We start from the raw sequence: 8,068 nt of genomic DNA, 5'->3' as shown, positions 1-8,068 counted from the left end.
TGAGAGATAAGACAAAACAGTATGCAAAACCCAAATAATAAAAAGTCTTATAAATAGGGCGACCTTATAATCTATCAACTAAAGCAGAACACATTTGTGAGTGAAAGGAGGGACTGTTAATTATGCTGAAATAACAAGCATAAACAGAGACTATTCCAGAAAAGTGAGATATTTGGTCAGCTTACTTTTAAACCATATGAAGGAGATAGGTCTGTATCAAAGCTCAATGGGAAGCTGTTAAATATTTAAGGCAAGTGATGACATGACCATATTTGTGCTTCAAAATAATTTTTCTGTACACCTTACAGCAAAATTAGAGACATTATTAGGCAACTACTACAATATCCAAGTGGGGGATAATGGTAGCCTCAACTAGAGTTGTGACATTAGGCGTGAAAGAAGTGGACAGAGTCAAGAGCTACTTGGGACTTAGAATCTGCAGGACTCAGAACTGATTGGATTGGCCACTGGGGGGAGGTGGCAAGGCCAATGTGGAAAGGGGAAGTCAAGGATTAATTTTTGGTCTCTACTCTGAGCAAATGAATTCACAGTGCTGACATTCAATAAGATTAGGAAGCATAGAAGTCACTATAGATTTGGTGGGATTATTATGAATGAAGCTTTATATATTGTAAGTTTGAAAGGTTATGGAATAGTCCAGTGGAAATTTCCAGTAGTCAATCAGCTACATATATGAATATGAAACACACAAGAAAAGATCAGGATGGAGATGTGATTAGATGGTCATCGCCTTGTAGATAGTAATTGAAATCATAAATTGTCCACGTAGAATGTGCACCATGAGAAAAGAAAAGAAACTAAGCTGATATGACAATTCACAGGCTCCAGACTAAGACATGCAAAAACATTAACTTCCTTTATTTTTGGAAACATTACATTACATTTTACACCCTCTCAATAAGCATCCTGGTTGAGTGAATTCCTCTATGAACAGTTACCATTTATTAAGTGCATGTTCTACAAAAGGCATTTATATAGCCAGACACCTAGTATGCTTCTTCTTGTATCTCTGATGTGAACTGATATCCAGACCATGTAAGATCCTTAGCAATAGACCAAGCTATGCTCAATCTAGAACTTCTGCTAAAAGAGGTAGTGATCTAAAATGGTCATTTTTACAAAAATGAGACCAAGAGTATGACCTCTGAGACTATCAGGACAAAATGAGGAACTTTTCTCCCTCCCAATAGTCTGTATTGGAGATCCCCTCTTATCTGTTCCCAGGACAACACAAATGTAATTCCATCCCAGCAGTTGCCACTCTGTACTGTATCATCCATTTCCTTGCCATTTTCCCCATGAACTGGAAACATTTGATGGCAGGAACTGTATCTTGTTAATTGTTGTGACCCAAGGCCAAGAATAGTGCCTGATAGGTAATAAGACTCTTCAAATATTTGTTGAACGAGGAGAGAATGGGTGAAAAGAAAGACGTTTATAGTATCTTCTTCTCCAATGTTCTTCCTGGTATGTTTTTATTAACCTTGTCCTTGTTACTTGTAGGAAAGAACAATTTTGGTAAATTAAAGAAGCCTTTGGGTTCAGAGTGGTGTGCCAATCCCCTGTGTACACCATAGAATCTGGTATCAGGATCTCTGAAAACTTTTGATTGGATAGGAAAAATCAACTATGTAGAAGAGAAGCCCAGTGGACACTAAATATTAAATGCTAATGAGAAAGAAACACCTCAAACAGCAAAACTACTCCTGTGGTATAGGATCTCATAAGTAGGGACTCACAGGCACATTTCTAGCTTGTGACCACGGTAAGTTAAATAACAAACAAGTCAGTGCTCCAATTTCCTTAATTATAAAATAAAGATACAATTCTCTTTCAGGCTACTAAGGGTGACTAAAGACATTTGTGTAAAGTACCATCACATGATGATGCAGGCCTACCCTGTACCACATCATGTCAATAATTAGGTGCCGGTGCAGACAAGGCACCTAATAAATGTAATCATTAATGTGGGTTGTGTTTTAAAATGTTGGCCATCACACACAATGCTTTTGTTTTATTGATTTGGTCAATAATGGCTAGTTTCTCAGTGCTGATAAAAATGCGTCATGGCCTTCACCAAACCTTGACAAAGAAAGAAACAGGAGAAGAGGAAAAATGGAAGTAAAGAGAGAACAAGAGAATAAGTGTGTTCAAAGGAGATTACTAACATCATAAAATTGTCAGTGGTTCCCTATTGCAGAAATGTAAATTCTAAGAGGTTAGCAGATTTTCTGGAAACAACCAAAGCATCTAACTTAGGGAATGAGAAACTAGAAAGTGGAATGTGAGGTTTTCATCCTTTGTGCATGTAGAGTTTCTCATCAAGAATGGACAGAATAAGACTGTACATTTAACATGGAAACATCTGATTGTTTGTCCTGACAAATCTTTTGCAGTAAATCATGTAGTGCTCAATATCATTCATCATCAGGAAAATACAAATCAAAACCACTATGAGATACCAACTCATACCTGTCAGAGTGGCCAAAATTAACAACACCAGGGAAAAACGGATGTCGGTGAGGATGTGGAGAAAGGGGAATCCTCTTGCACTGTTGGTGGGAATGCAAACTGGGGCAGCCACAGTGGAAAACAGTATGGAGGTTCTTCAAAAAGTTGAAAATAGAACTTCCTTACAACCTGGCAATTGCACTACTGGGGCACTACTGGGCATTTACCAGAAGGATACAAAAATACAGATTTGAAGGAGTACACGCATCCTCAATGCTTATAGCAGCATTATCGACGATAGTCAAGCTATGGAGAGAGCCCAAATGTCTGTCAACTGATGAATTGATAAGGAAGATGTCATATATATATTGGAAAATATATATATGTGTATATATATATATATATATGAATGTCATATATATATATATACACATATATATAATGGAATATTACCCAGCCATCAAAAAGAATGAAATCTTGCCATTTACAATGGCATGGATGGAGCTAGAGCACATGATGCTAAGCAAAATAAGTCACTCAGAGGAAGGCAAGTACCACATGATTCCACTCATTTGTGAAATTTAAGAAACAAAACAGATGAACATATGGGGGTGGGGTGAGGAAGAGAAATACAAACAACCCATGAAAGACTCTTAAAAATAGAAATGAAACTGAAGGTTGATAGAGGAAGGTACGTGGGAGATGGGCTAGATGGGTGATGAGTATTAAAGAGGGCACACGTTGCGATGAGCAGTGGATGTTGCATGTAAGTGATGAATCACTGAATATTACTCCTGAAACTAGCATTCCACTGTATGTTAACTAGAATTTAATAAAAATTTGGAAATCAAATTTTGAAGAATTTTGAAGAACCACTAATGTTTTTGCAAGAGACTTTATACAGGGAATGAAATAGAAGGTTCAAAATTTTGAACCTGGAGAACTGATTATGTAATTTTATCAAATTGGAAAAGTTAGGAAAGTAAGACAGCCAGTTTCTGGAAAAAAAGTAATGCGTTCAATTTTCCAAATGTTAAGTTGGAGATGAGAGTTTAAAAAATTTTAAAAAGCATTTTGTGGTTGAGTTCCTTTGGGTAATATTTGGTTAATAGGTTTCTTTATCACAGAACTTCTCAGTACCTTTAATAAACTAAGGTGCAAGAGGAATTTTAAGAGGGAAGACATAGCATATTATTTAAACTTAGTTGATTACAGACCATCTCACTGAGCTTGATGTTCTCTTCTATGTTATAGTATTTACTAAAGTTCACATTTCAGATACTGTGGCAGTGTCACTCAAGAGGAGTAGAGCCTGGGTTTGAAAGTGATTGGGTTGAGGGCGCCTGGGTGGCTCAGTCATTTAAGCGTCTGACTTCAGCTCAGGTCACGATCTCACAGCTTGTGAGTTCAAGCCCCGCATTCGGCTCTGTGCTGACAGCTCAGAGCCTGGAGCCTGCTTTGGATTCTGTGTCTCCCTCTTTCTCTGCCCCTCTCCCGCTCACACTCTGTCTCTCTCTGTCTCTCTCTCTCAAAAAATAAACATTAAAAAATTTTTAAAAAGAAAGTGATTGGGTTGATTTTAATGTAGTCATATGTTAAGAAAATATCCTAGGACTCCAGAGTCTTAGTCCTGACTGTGAGAGAACTACCAGTTCATAAAGATCGATCCTAACCCAAAGAGGCAGATATAGGAATCCTGAGATGAAAGCAAGCTCCTTGGTGGTTCAGCAATCAGTGTTATCAAATACCAGTTTGGATGGCCATGGAACTTTCTAGGGTTATTGATATGTTCTGTCTCTTGATCTGAGTGATGGTTACATACTTATGTTTAAGTAAAATTGTCAAGCTGCACATTTAAGAGTTGTAAATTTTGCTATACGTTAGTTAGACCTCAAATTTTTTTTTAGGAAAAAGACTAATTGTCCTTGGTTGTCAGAGAAAGCAGTTGGTAAATAAAGAAAACGTTTAAATTATATTTTCTTTATTGACAAAATAAGCAAATCTCATCACCTGTGATACCCCATATGTCCCCCCGCCCACTCTCATGCCTCACACCTTATTAACCAGAAGCATAAAGTTACAAGAGTCCAGAAATTTATCACACAGGATAAAACAGAGTCTGAATAATGATATTAGTACATCTTAGCCCTTGGTCTTCAAAAAATAATAAGGTTAGCTAAAATCTATTGAGTGCCCAGGAATATAGAGCTCAGCATGCATTAATCCATTTAATCTTCACAATAACCCTGGAATATAGGTACTACTATTTTTCCATATTACAGATGAAAAAAACTGAGACATAGTAAATTGTCTAGATTATATTAACTCTAATCAGACTGGCTCCAGCACTGCACTTTTTACTATTATACTGTACAGTCTCTCAACAAAGATGGTCATTGCCATTGAAATCCAAATTTACATAAGAACTATAACATTGTCTTTTTATTGAGAAACCTGGGCTTGCTTCTATCACACTCAGATCTTCATTTGATCTCTAGATTGTACTTTCTTTTTTTTTTTTAATTTTTTTTTAACGTTTATTTATTTTTGAGACAGAGAGAGACACAGCATGAACGGGGGAGGGGCAGAGAGAGAGGGAGACACAGAATCGGAAGCAGGCTCCAGGCTCTGAGCCATCAGCCCAGAGCCCGACGCGGGGCTTGAACTCACGGACCGCGAGATCCTGACCTGAGCTGAAGTCGGACGCTTAACCGACTGGGCCACCCAGGCGCCCCTAGATTGTACTTTCTAAGTATGCAGTATGTATTTGGCAGTTAAATTAGAATGCACACCAGGGACGCCTGGGTGGCTCAGTCGGTTGAGCGCCTGACTTAGGCTCAGGTCATGATCTTACAGGTCATGAGTTCGAGCCCCGTGTCAGGCTCTGTGCTGACAGCTCAGAGCCTGGAGCCTGCTTCTGCTTCTGTGTCTCCCTTTCTCTCTGCCCCTAACCCACTCGCATTCTGTCTCTGTCTCTCTCAAAAATAAATAAACATTAGAAAAAAAAATTTAAATGCGCACCGGACATGACACCAAAAGCACAGGCAACAAAAGCAAAACAGACAAGTGAGACTACATAAAGCTAAACAAACTTCTGTACAGTAAAGAATCTGCAGAGGGAAAGGCAGCCTATAAACTGGGGAAAAGTATTTGCAAACCATATGTAGGTTAAGGCATTAATATCCAAAATATATAAGGCACTCTTAAAACCCATAGCAAAAGAACAACAGCAACAACAAGAAAACAAATAATCCAATCAAAAAAATGGGCAAAATAGATATTTCTCCAAAGAAGACATACAAATGGCCAACAGGAATATGAAAAGATATTCAGCATTAATAAACAACAGGTGAGTGCAAATCAAAACCACAATGAGATATAACCTCTCTTCTTTAGACTGGCTATTCTAAAAAAAAAAAAAAATACAAGTATTGGAGATGATGTGGAGAAGTTGGGAAAGCAAAAAAGTTCAGCCACTATGGAAAACCGTATGGACGTTTCTCAAGAAGTTAAAAATACAACTATTTCGTGATCCAGCAATTCCATTTCTAGATATATATTCAGAAGAATTCAAATCTGCACTCAATGTTCATTTTACCATTATTTACAACGTCCGATCTATGGAAATAACTTGAATGTTTATTGATGGATAAAAGGATAAGGAAAATGTGGTATATACATACAATGGAATACTATTCAGCCTTAAAAAGGAAGGCAATCCTACCATATGTAACAACATGGTAGAATCTGGAGAACATTATGCTAAGTGAAATATGCCAGTCACCAAAAGACAGATATTGCATGATTCCATTTGTGTGAGGTATCTAAAATAGTTAAACTCATAGAAACAGAGAGTAGAATGGTGGTTTCCAGGATCTGGGGGAGAGGGGAAAAGGGAGGAGTTGCTGAACAAATGGTACAAAGGTTTAGTTATGCAAAATGAGTAAGTTCTAGAGATCTATTGTACAACATTGCGCTTATAGTTTACAATATTTTATTGTACACTTTAAAATGTGTGAAGAAAATAGATCTCATGTTCAATGTTCTTAGTACAATAACAAAAAAAAAAAAGAGGAGCTGTCATTACACATTGTATAATTAGATCATTCCATTTACTCAAGCTTTATATCTCATCCTTCAATGTTCAATAATCTGTTAAGTAACAGTAGGCAAATTCTCTTATCTCAGTCTTCCTTTGTTTAACTCGTTGTTATACTTTATAAAGAAGCTCAGAATAAAAACAATAATAAAAAAAAATTAAGTTAAAGCCCACAGGTGAATCAGGAGAAATTATGAAATCAGCATTTAGTCAACCCTTAAAAGCCTGTCTCAAGTGTCACCTCCTCTGCAAAGTATTCTCTAGATTCCAAGGCTGGATGAATTTCTCCTTCCTCCCTGTTCTTATAGCTATGTGGCTGTGGGCTATGTTAGCATTTATTACACTAAATATTACATTTCTAACTCCACATAAGAGGAAATGTATCATAACCAGCCTTGTATCCCAGAGCATAGCATACCTGGCATATAGTAGGTGCTTAATACATATTTGATTGCTGAAGGAATGAACTTTTAGGGGTGCTTGGAAACGGTGTTATTTTGTATATAAAGTATCACCCTTAAATTGATGGAGTAGCAACTGAAATTGACAAATACATTAAGATTAGGCATTGGATGGTTGCAAATTAGCAGTCTGCTGTGATAGTCCTTGCTTTTACTAAGCACAAATTCTTTCAGAAAAACTCACAAGGAATTTTTGAAGTCATTGACGTAATTCTTTCAATATGGGGGTTCTTGCAAACCCCGCCCCTACCAATAACTTTGAGTATCTATTAATTTGTTTCTCATTTTAATTTCTACAATACTTGACAGATTAAAGCATTGTATAATTCTATTCCATGCAGCAATTTAAATATTTGTATTAATGCTTTTTATAAGCTTATTTACTTATTTTTAATTCCAGTATATTTAGCATACAGTGTTATATTAGTTTCTGGTATATGATATAGTGGTTCAACAATTCTATACATTACTCAGTGCTCATCATGATGAGTATACCCTTAATCCCCTTCACCTATTTCCACCCATCCCCCATCAATCTCCTCTCTGGGAACCATCATTTTTGTTCTCCATATTTACGAGTCTGGTTGTTTGTCTATTTTTCTTTGTTTTGTTTCTTAAATTCCACATATGAGTGAAATCATATGGTATTTGTTGTTTTTTTTTCTGGCTGATTTATTTCACTTATCGTTATACCCTGTAGATCCATCCATGTTGTTGCAAACGGCAAGATTTCATTCTTTTACAGCTGAGTAATATTCCCTTGTATATATACCATATCTTCTTTTTCCATACATCTATGGATGGACACTTGGGTTGTTTCTATATCTTGTCTATTGTAAATAAGGCTGCAATTTGAGTTCTGGATATTTCCTTAGACCATTCTACCAAATGCCTTTGAGAGAATTACTGGGCCCGTACATCTGCTACCATGCACAGCCCCTGACTGATCTTTTGAACTAACATTCCTCTTCCCTGCAGCTTCTGAAATCTCAACACATTTCTCAATCCAGTCATTACTAAATAACCAGATGAGCCT

General features: G+C 36.8%; 1 non-coding gene across 1 annotated transcript; it reads left to right on the top strand.

Annotated features, from left to right (window-relative positions):
- The first annotated feature begins 5,271 nt into the window (after positions 1 to 5,271).
- Positions 5,272 to 5,356, top strand: TRNAL-UAG (transfer RNA leucine (anticodon UAG)). The gene has a single exon. It is a non-coding gene; the product is annotated as a tRNA-Leu (tRNA).
- Positions 5,357 to 8,068: the final 2,712 nt, after the last annotated feature.

Source organism: Panthera pardus, unplaced genomic scaffold (assembly GCF_024362965.1).
Source record: "Panthera pardus isolate Hobbes unplaced genomic scaffold, ASM2436296v1 HiC_scaffold_10, whole genome shotgun sequence".
Classification (NCBI taxonomy): domain Eukaryota; kingdom Metazoa; phylum Chordata; class Mammalia; order Carnivora; family Felidae; genus Panthera; species Panthera pardus.
The sequence above is the reverse complement of the archived record's forward strand: the minus strand, read 5'-3'. Positions and strand labels throughout refer to the sequence as shown.